Source organism: Dermacentor andersoni, chromosome 1, assembly GCF_023375885.2.
Source record: "Dermacentor andersoni chromosome 1, qqDerAnde1_hic_scaffold, whole genome shotgun sequence".
Taxonomy (NCBI): domain Eukaryota; kingdom Metazoa; phylum Arthropoda; class Arachnida; order Ixodida; family Ixodidae; genus Dermacentor; species Dermacentor andersoni.
The window spans coordinates 201,355,490-201,364,614 of NC_092814.1; positions in this window are offsets into that span (position 1 = coordinate 201,355,490).

Genomic DNA, 9,125 nt, shown 5'->3' on the forward strand with positions numbered 1-9,125 from the left:
CCCGAAGGGCGATGCGGAGCTTCGTGGCAGTATCCGCGAGTTCTTCTGACATACGTCGTCTGAGAGCACGTCCTTCAACTGAACAGTGCAGATGCCACTGCACCTTGAGCGTATCCCATGACTCTCGGTCAGATCTAGAAACAGAGGCGCCCAAGACTCTTGACAAACAAGAGCGCGAGCGCGCGTCATGTAGAACGCGGATGTCCAGACGCCAGGGTTTTACTGATGAGGAAGCAGGGAAACGAATTTCAAGTATTACTGGTTTGTGGTCGGAAATATAAACAGGGGATAAAGGAAACGTTACCACATCAGACCGGGTGACATACTGAGCTAAACTGCTTGGCACATAGGCACGGTCTAACCTGCTTGACGACGCACCGCGTCGCCAGGTCCAGGCAAATAAAGAACCATGAAAAAGTTGATATGTATCCAGCAACGAAAAATGCTGGACGAGGCGACGCAACTCCCGTGCGTTCCAATCAGGGCGACCCCAGCCCGGGCCTTGCACATCTGCTCGCGTGTCTAAGACGCAGTTAAAATCCCCAATGAGCACCACGTGACGACCGTCAAGGAAATACACGTCCAGGTCACGGAAAAAATCATTGGACTTAATGGCCTGCGCGGGTCCATATATGCACAAAATCCGTAACCTAAATGAAGATAGTACACAATCAAATGCCAATATTCGCCCAGTCCCATCATAAAAGACATGATGATCTCGCAAGAGAGCTCTGTTGAAAATAATAATACCAACTCCGCTAGATCGTGATGTCGCGAAAGAGAAGAAACAGTCTAGGTTAAAAGTGTGTTTGAAAGTAAGGACATGTCCAATGGTGAAAAAATTTGTTTCTTGTAAACACAGTATGTCACGATTTTTTGCGCGGGCCACGCTGATAATTTCGGCTTGTTTTACAGGGCTTCGGAACCCTTGAGCATTTAATGAAATAATCTTCAGGGTGTCAGCCATAATTAATTAAATGTATCACCAAACTGACCTGGTCGTGTTGTTCAAGTCGGCGCCCTGGGAACAAGTCCAGGGGTTAAGCAGTGCACGCGTCACTTCTTCGACCCTCTCGAAGAAGGCCGAGGTTTTTTGGGCCGCTGTAACTCGGCACGGCGATCGGGGCCGCTGTCCGAGCCAGAGGCTGACGCATGAGCGCGCTTTACGTCTCGTGGGGCCGCCATTTCTATGTCGAGTTCATCCAGGCTTGGCGAGAGTCCAACGCTGCTATCAACTCCGAGGCTGAAGCTGTTTTCTGATGAGGATGATGTCGGTAGCGGTAGGGCGGCGGGATCGATTTCATCGTCGCCGACAACTTCGGCATCTGGGGGCTCGTTCAGATGTAATGGTTGCGCCGTTGTAGGAGATGTAATTGAGGCGGATGAAGCCACAGCAGATTTCGTGGGTATATCGACTGTAGTGATTGCAGGGTCAGGTGTTTTATCTGCATTTAAAACATTGCTGCGATCAGGAGGACTGATGGTAGCAGCCGAAGTGGAGGCGCTCTCGGCCACAGTACGCGTGTCATTCGCTGCTTGGAAGGCCAGCGAACATGGCGTGTTGCGATCCGCCACGTCATGGTCTTCTTTCTCAGTAGATGAGGCCGGCGAAGATGGCGCGTTGTGACTTGCCGAGCTGCATGCCTCTTCTTTTTCATTTCTTGACGCTGCTTCTTGCGGTGTCAGTGCGATTTCTTTGGTTACGGCGTCACGCGCAGTCGCAACCGCAGTTGACGCCGGCGGTAAGGGTGGAAAGGCTCCAGCAGCAGCGTCTGAGTATGAACGCCGCACAGGGCACGCGACCGTAGGGTGACTATCCCCGCAACGCCGACAAGGACGGTCACACCCGTCGCTTTCGTGGCCATGGACGCCCCAACGGCCACAGAACGCGGCGGTGCACTGTGCACGGTAGTGGTCGCTGGAACCGCACCGACGACACACGCGTTGCAAGCCGCGGTAGTCGAACGTCACACGATGACCAGAGACTCGCAGATAATTTGGGACCGGGGTTCTGGTACTCATTTCCATACGCACGAAGCGTGTACCCGTGAGCACGCCACGTCGTCCGCTCATAAGACCAGCGTTGACAGACAGAACCTTGCCGTACGGTGATAGTGCCTGGACGAGGACTTCGTTCGGGACGAAGGACGGCAAAAAGAGGCAGGTTACGTTGGTTACCTGCGGGCCGACGGGGACGACGGGACAACGCTCGCCACCGATGACGAGGCAGCCAGCATCGACGATCAGAGTCATGGAAGCCATGCTCTTGACGGTGACTTGGAAGTTGAGGCCTCCCATGTGCTGAACGCAGTAGACCTCAGAGAGGCCAACTATTGAGGCCGTCGCGTCGACGACGGTCTCGGGACCATTCCCCGTAGGGACAACAACATCGAAGACGTGGGCCTTCGAGGGAGTCCACGACGCTGTAGGCGCCATGGCGTGAGAGGTGGACGTCCCCGACGTGGAACACGCTGGGGCGTCGGTAGAAGCGCTTGTTCCGTGCTCTTCTTCTTCTTCGGTTTCATCCGCCTCGCACTAAAGGAAATTCGAAGTTGAAAATGCGACCCAGCGATTTTTTTCTCTCACCGTTGCACAGGCCTAGGGGCTGCAAGGGTAATCCGTTTTCGTGGGTAGCCTTCGAGCAGACTGTGCTCGCTTCCAGCGATGGGTTTTGGCTCTGGCCAGCACATTTTTTTCCAACAACACGTCATTACCCGGCCTAACGATGAAAGCTGTGCAGCCATTATGCCAGAAAAAATACAAATTAAAGTGCGCGACCAAACAACAGCAGCTCCACTTGTGCGCTTCACGCTGGAACGCGCCGCGGCTGATTTTTCACCCTCTGTGGCGATCCCTGGAACTTGAGAGAGTGTGCAGGGCATGGTAATACCTCGTCTCACCCGTGGTCTTTTATGCTGGGTAGTGATGGCATTAATGTGATGTTTAAGCTATAATTTCTATCAATATGTTGGATTAATAGTGATGCGCAGCGTTGCGGAGAACTTATGCGGAGACTGCGCGTTAAACATATATGGTTTCATGACTTCGTTTATTTATCCAAATACATAGGTGGCCGACCGGAACAATCTGCGCTCCTAAAGGTTATGATTACATATACTCGTAAGGTCGTTCTTAGAAACTTGTCGCGTACAGTATCCTGATCATTGTATTGTGCTATGCGTTGCTCCCCTTTGTCGTTTTTCTTTTCTATACAGTGCAGTTTATTACGCGCAACCTAACGTTCCAGTCATGAGTCTTAGGGCCGAACTACACGTACGCTTACTGGTGCGCGAGAGCTCAGGCCTAGCGCCTTGCGAGAAATGGCGGTTTGAAGCTGCAAGACGCACGCGAACACGTGACCACTTGGCTCCCTATTTTCGCCTTGGTAGCCATCGTGTCGTGTTTTTGTGAGGTAGCTATAGCTCGCCGATAATTGTCTGAAGATATCTGTCCGCGCCGCGCTTCCACGCGTATGATCTGTCCTGCACCATCTGCGCATGCGTATAGGCGGGCGGGCGCGAGCTATCGCGCACCGGCAAGCATGCGTATAGTTTGACCTTTACGTGTAATTATTTGATGATGTTATATCCCTAAACTGTGTGGTAAGATGATCTTCGTTTCTGTTTTGTTCGCATGCGTATTTATCACACTCATTTAGAGCAGAAACGGCCTAATTGTTTCTTAGCAGTGGAAGCGCCACATGTACGCAAAACAGACCCCACTGGCTTAATTTGGTAGGAAATGCCCCTATACCGATGCCATTGCTGCGTATGGTTCGCTAGCTGACTGCATGGGCTAGCCATATGCACCATCTCGTTTGGATAGTAAATTCAACTACTGGCGCCGTTACTAAGTGCCCTTACTAGAATATTAGTTAACTTTGTGACATGTAAAGGAACTGGTTAGGAACTGACGTGCCCCTTTTTTAAGAGTGAAGAATGGTCTGAACCGAATTAAACACAAATTCTACCCCGCTTTAACACTCCCCCACCACCCCTTCCTGAGGAGCTGCAATATAACTAACGTGGGCACGGTTAAATCATTTTGTTCATCGAACAACACCTTGGAGGGCAAGTTGGAGCGGATTCATTTCGTCGTGGTTTATGTCTTTGTTCGCCATCTACTGCGTTAAATTTGATGAGGCTTGCGGAGTTTAACACCGGCAGTTAAAATCTATACCGACTGTAGGAAGTACGTGTTGATTTAGAAATCATTTGTTTTACAAAAATTGTAGAACATCGCAAAAAAAGCAAGAACAAAGTACAAGAAACGAACAGAGGCATCAAACTGACAAATTTAAGCCGAGGTAAAAAACGATATCACAATGCTGTAAGCTGGACATATTGATAAATGTATAGCGTACAAAAGTTATGAATTATACAGAGATAGTTCTGAAATTACACTACTAATTCACGAGTAGGACTTTTGCAAAACCTTCACAAACATTCTAACAATATTATGTCACCTTGTCAGCCTCATTTGCACTAACAGATGCAGTTTAAGAAATGGAATGATCTATCTTTGGTACAGGGCCACGGATTTCTAAGCTTCGTGCTTCAATTTTTTTGAACTTGCCAGTTTTTGGCAATATTTGCAAAAGCTACGGAGCATATGAACCATAGTTATGCTTCAGACAGTCGGTAGAATTCAGCCGCCACTGTCAAATGTAACAAATTTCATTCAAATTAGTGCTGTGGTTACCTAATTTGAGCATTTCTTCGTTTCACTAGCCTTTGGATGAGTGAATCGGAATAAGGCGCCAACCACATACAATGCCTTACAGACGTCTTTTAGTCCCGTCATCCGCTGGCTTCAGGGCGTGCATTTTTCAACACGCGATCAACACACGATTGGCCAGTCAGGGCGTATAAAAGCACGGAATATCCACTGGGTCAGAGTACACGCGAGTGGCGAGTGTTTCTATAAATAACGGGTACATCAATATATTCGCTTATACAGAACAACATAACAACACTAAACCAATAAGCGCCAGAAGGCAATAAATTAGCGTTGGTAGCACGTGTCTTATGACGAGGAATGGGGCTAACAATGAGCCCACTTTCAGCGTACCTTTGATACTATCAGCTGCTGCGATTGCCTGATAACACGGGATCGCGAGTTCGAAGAGCGGCCACAAAGCGACCTTGGCAGGCTTGCAAACATTGCTTGCGATAAAATCACGTCGCCGACAACGCCGCCGCGCTCGTGCGTGCAATCACGTCCAATGCACCGCAAATGACGTCAGCGCCCTGTCGTTATAACGTCGCGCGATGTTTTCGCAATTATGGGACGAAATACTAGTGCCGCATATATATATATATATATATATATATATATATATATATATATATTATGGTTGATGCGTCTGCACTATAGGAGAAAGTTATGCCTGCAGATGTGTGCGTCATGAGCATGCACTCAAGGGTTACTATTTGTGCTCTGCGTGCTTGTGTATACGCGAATATCATTTTACTAGAACACATTGTGTCTGTGCCTATTCCCCCTCGTTCCCGTTTCCACTCCTCACCTTCTGAAGAGTTCGCTTAACATCCAGGCCGGCCCTTCACCTTTGCGTAATCAGTAAATCTCTTTACGGGCATTGGGAAATGGACGCGCCGCGCGAGTATACCGTGATCTATCAGCTCTGGCTGTTCGGGCATTAAACAAAACGGGGTCTTTTCTCGCTCCGATTACTTTTCGTCGGTGCAGCCACCCCCTTCGGACGCTTGCGGTGCTCAGCGCGCCCTTGTGAACACACACACGTGTGTTGGGGACAGAACCAGCACGCGGCTCCGATGTCGACGCTAATGGTCCTCGCTCAAACACTACAGGCAGAGGGGACGGCAATTGCCTGTAGATAGCTCGTGCACTCGAAAACAAGGGCGCACGTTGCAGATACGTGCACGCTCCCGCGTCCTTTCACGAATGCAGCTGCGCTCGATTAGTCCTTAAATACCTTTTGCGAACGCTTCTTTGTCTTTCAGGACTAGCTCTATTGTTTCGGGGAAACGACGCCAGCGGCGCATGCGCAGAGGAAACGTTCCCTTGCGCCAGCGTCGAGCGGTACCCTCCGAGCTTGAATTTTTTTACATTCCAGAGAAATCATTCAGCGGGAGTTGCGAAGTGGCGTTTGTTGGCCGTACGTAGCTTTACTACGGCGGTTTCAGGCAAACAAACAAGCAAAAAGGAGGCTGTTCTTGTCTATCGACCATTTGCAAGCATAGAGCAAGCACACTACCAACTTGGACACATTTTTCCTCAGGAATCTCCTAGCTCAACCTAAAGCTTGCGGTGCTCAGATGTGCCACCGCCGCAGCAGCAGCAGCCTGGAGCGTAGGTAACCAAAGCTTCGCTTATTAATATATGGGGTTTTACGTGCCAAAACCACTTTCTGATTATGAGGCACGCCGTAGGGGGGGACTCCGGAAATTTTGACCACCTGGGGTTCTTTAACGTGCACCTAAATCTAAGTACACGGGTGTTTTCGCATTTCACCCCCATCGAAATGCGGCCGCCTTCGAAGCTTCGCTTAAAAAAGTAGTAAGGTGATTATGCGTTTGTCGTCTGCCCACGACAAAGCTTCAAATTAAAGGAACTGTTAGGTAAGCTATCTTATTTACAGGAACAAAGGTTTTTTCGATATACAAAAAGGGCGCTGCGTTTTCACTGACAATTGTTAGAGAGGGCGCTACGTTATATCTAATAACAAGATAATGCCGCAAATTAACGTGCACTACGCCCAGCTCGCCTCCACTAAATGTGTTGATCGCGTCACATAGGCTCCGAGTTAAAAAAATCAATGATCAGTATACTTTGGATTGAAACATTAACGTGAACAACGTTGAATACTGTAGATATGATTTATTTAAAAAAAATTAATGTGTTGAGTCCTTCATCTAGTCCAAAATACTAGAAACCGTTGTGAAGCATACTTTTCGTTATGTCGGTTCAGCGGCCCGTACTCGCTTTCTGCAGTGATGCACGCTAAACTGATTTGCATAGGAAAGTATTTTGGCAAAAATTTCAGTTGATTGAGTGACAACGAAATGAGCTATCATGTAACGTCATGATCCAAACCGTCGAGCTAAACATTCAGAGTATAGTTGATTCCTACTCGGTACAAAAAATACCCGACTCTAGCTATTCCATGGGTAATTTTGTAATGTTAGCCTTGCCCATGGCGAAAAATTTCAAAGTCCAACCACTACTATTCTAACCTCCTTACCCGTATCCTGAAGGCATGGAAGTTGTTGACTGAATTGCGCTTAAGCAAACTTAAGCAAAGCGTTCGACCTAGGCAGGCATGCTGCGTACCCTGCATCTCATTTCGCACTGCTAACCGACCCTCAACGCGGCTTACCATTCACACTGTATACAACTGCATATCGCGGAAGAATTGGTGGACGAGTCGAGGCACCCGCTTCCTAAGTATCTAGTGTCCTCTCGGGATCAAAATGTCACTTATATCTCGCGTCTGTGCGGGGCCATTCTACATCCATTTATCTACTAACACTTTACGTTCTGCATCAAATTCAGGACACTGTATCCAATGAAGGTCAGTGTCATGAAGGCTTCACTCTATGCGTTTCGATGGGTTTCTGGCTCTACATCAGTTTATCAGTGGCACTTCGGGCGTGTAGTTGCAGGCAGCTCTTAGAGGGCTAGTTCCGCCTGCAGATAGCAGCACTGCGCCTCTAAGCAAAGCGTCATCATGCCATTGATGAAGCGTGAGTGCCAAGAAAGCTTTTATTTTGCCACAATAAAGGACATTCCCTCGAATTCCACGGCACTTTCTCAATTCATCTGACTCTATATAATTATTTCAGGACGTTCGCTTATTACGAGCGCGTTCGTCTAAGCGCACAATTTATCCCAAGAAATCTTCAACCGAATTCGCACGCGCCAAGCCGCACCGCAATCGCTACAGTTCTGACATTGTCGTACGGCTTTCCCATTCACCCTACAACTTCCCTGGTTCCCGATTGTATGCGCGCCATTCGTAGCAAGTTTCTACACCGTCGCAAAGTCGCCGCGGCAGCTCAGATGACAATGTAATTGCGCGGCTGCAGCTCGAGGTCGCAGGCTCGATTCCGGCGGCATGCCGACGGGGACGGAATGAAAACAAAAAAATGCTCGTGCATTGTGCAGTTGGTGCACGTTAAGGAACCCCAGCTTGTCAAACTTAATCCGGTGACCCCCAATACGAAGTGCTTTATAATCATTACGTGACACCTCATAATATTTTTAAGGCGACAACCTTAGATGGCTCATGGGCCGAAAAAAATCCGTTGTCCGGCGTTATGACACCAAAATTCAAGCGAACCAACTTGGAGATATAGGTGAACCGGGCTCCAAGTTGGATCCCAATTGACATCGTGAAAGTCGTGTGTCGGAGGCACTACCCTCAGCGGTAATTAAGGTGAAGTTAATTAAGGAACAATTAATTAAGGTAGAGTTAAATAAGGCACTCGAACCCACGGCTAATGGTGCGAGAAAAATATAGGAAGTAACAACGCATTCGAACGAAAATGTCAAGTAATGCACTGAATGTCTCGTGAGTGCGCAGGCTTTCGTCGCGTTCATTCTTTTCGCGCGTGCTGAAGTGACTCTCAACTTTTTTTTTTCTGCGTGTCGTGCATATTAGTTATCTCGCGGCGTTCCTATAAAGCCTCGACATGGGCCCAGCTAAGCACTTGCCGAAAGTGACAATGTCCGACATCGCTACTAATTCACTTCCACACTTGCAACATTTCCCACACATCGCCCTTATACGAGGTCACTGAACTGTCTCAAATGTTGTGCCCGCTGTATTGTTTTATTTTTTGGATGAATGTGTGTTTGTATTTGCGTTAGCTCATCTTTCTTTACGCGTGTGTGTTTGCGTCTGCATTGCCGAGTGCTTCTAGCCGCAACAACAGCTTTGCTGAAAAAGGGAATAGAACGGGCTGCGTGGTCGGCGCGAGAATTCCTTAGGGTTAAGTTGATTCATTCATCGCGCGAAACCGACCAAAGCAACGCACCTGCTACGAGAACGCGCAGCGATGAAGGGCTCCAAAGTTAATCCGTCAACACATGGCTATTTTAACTCGTAGCTCGGGCACGGATGATGTTTACATTCTGCCCCC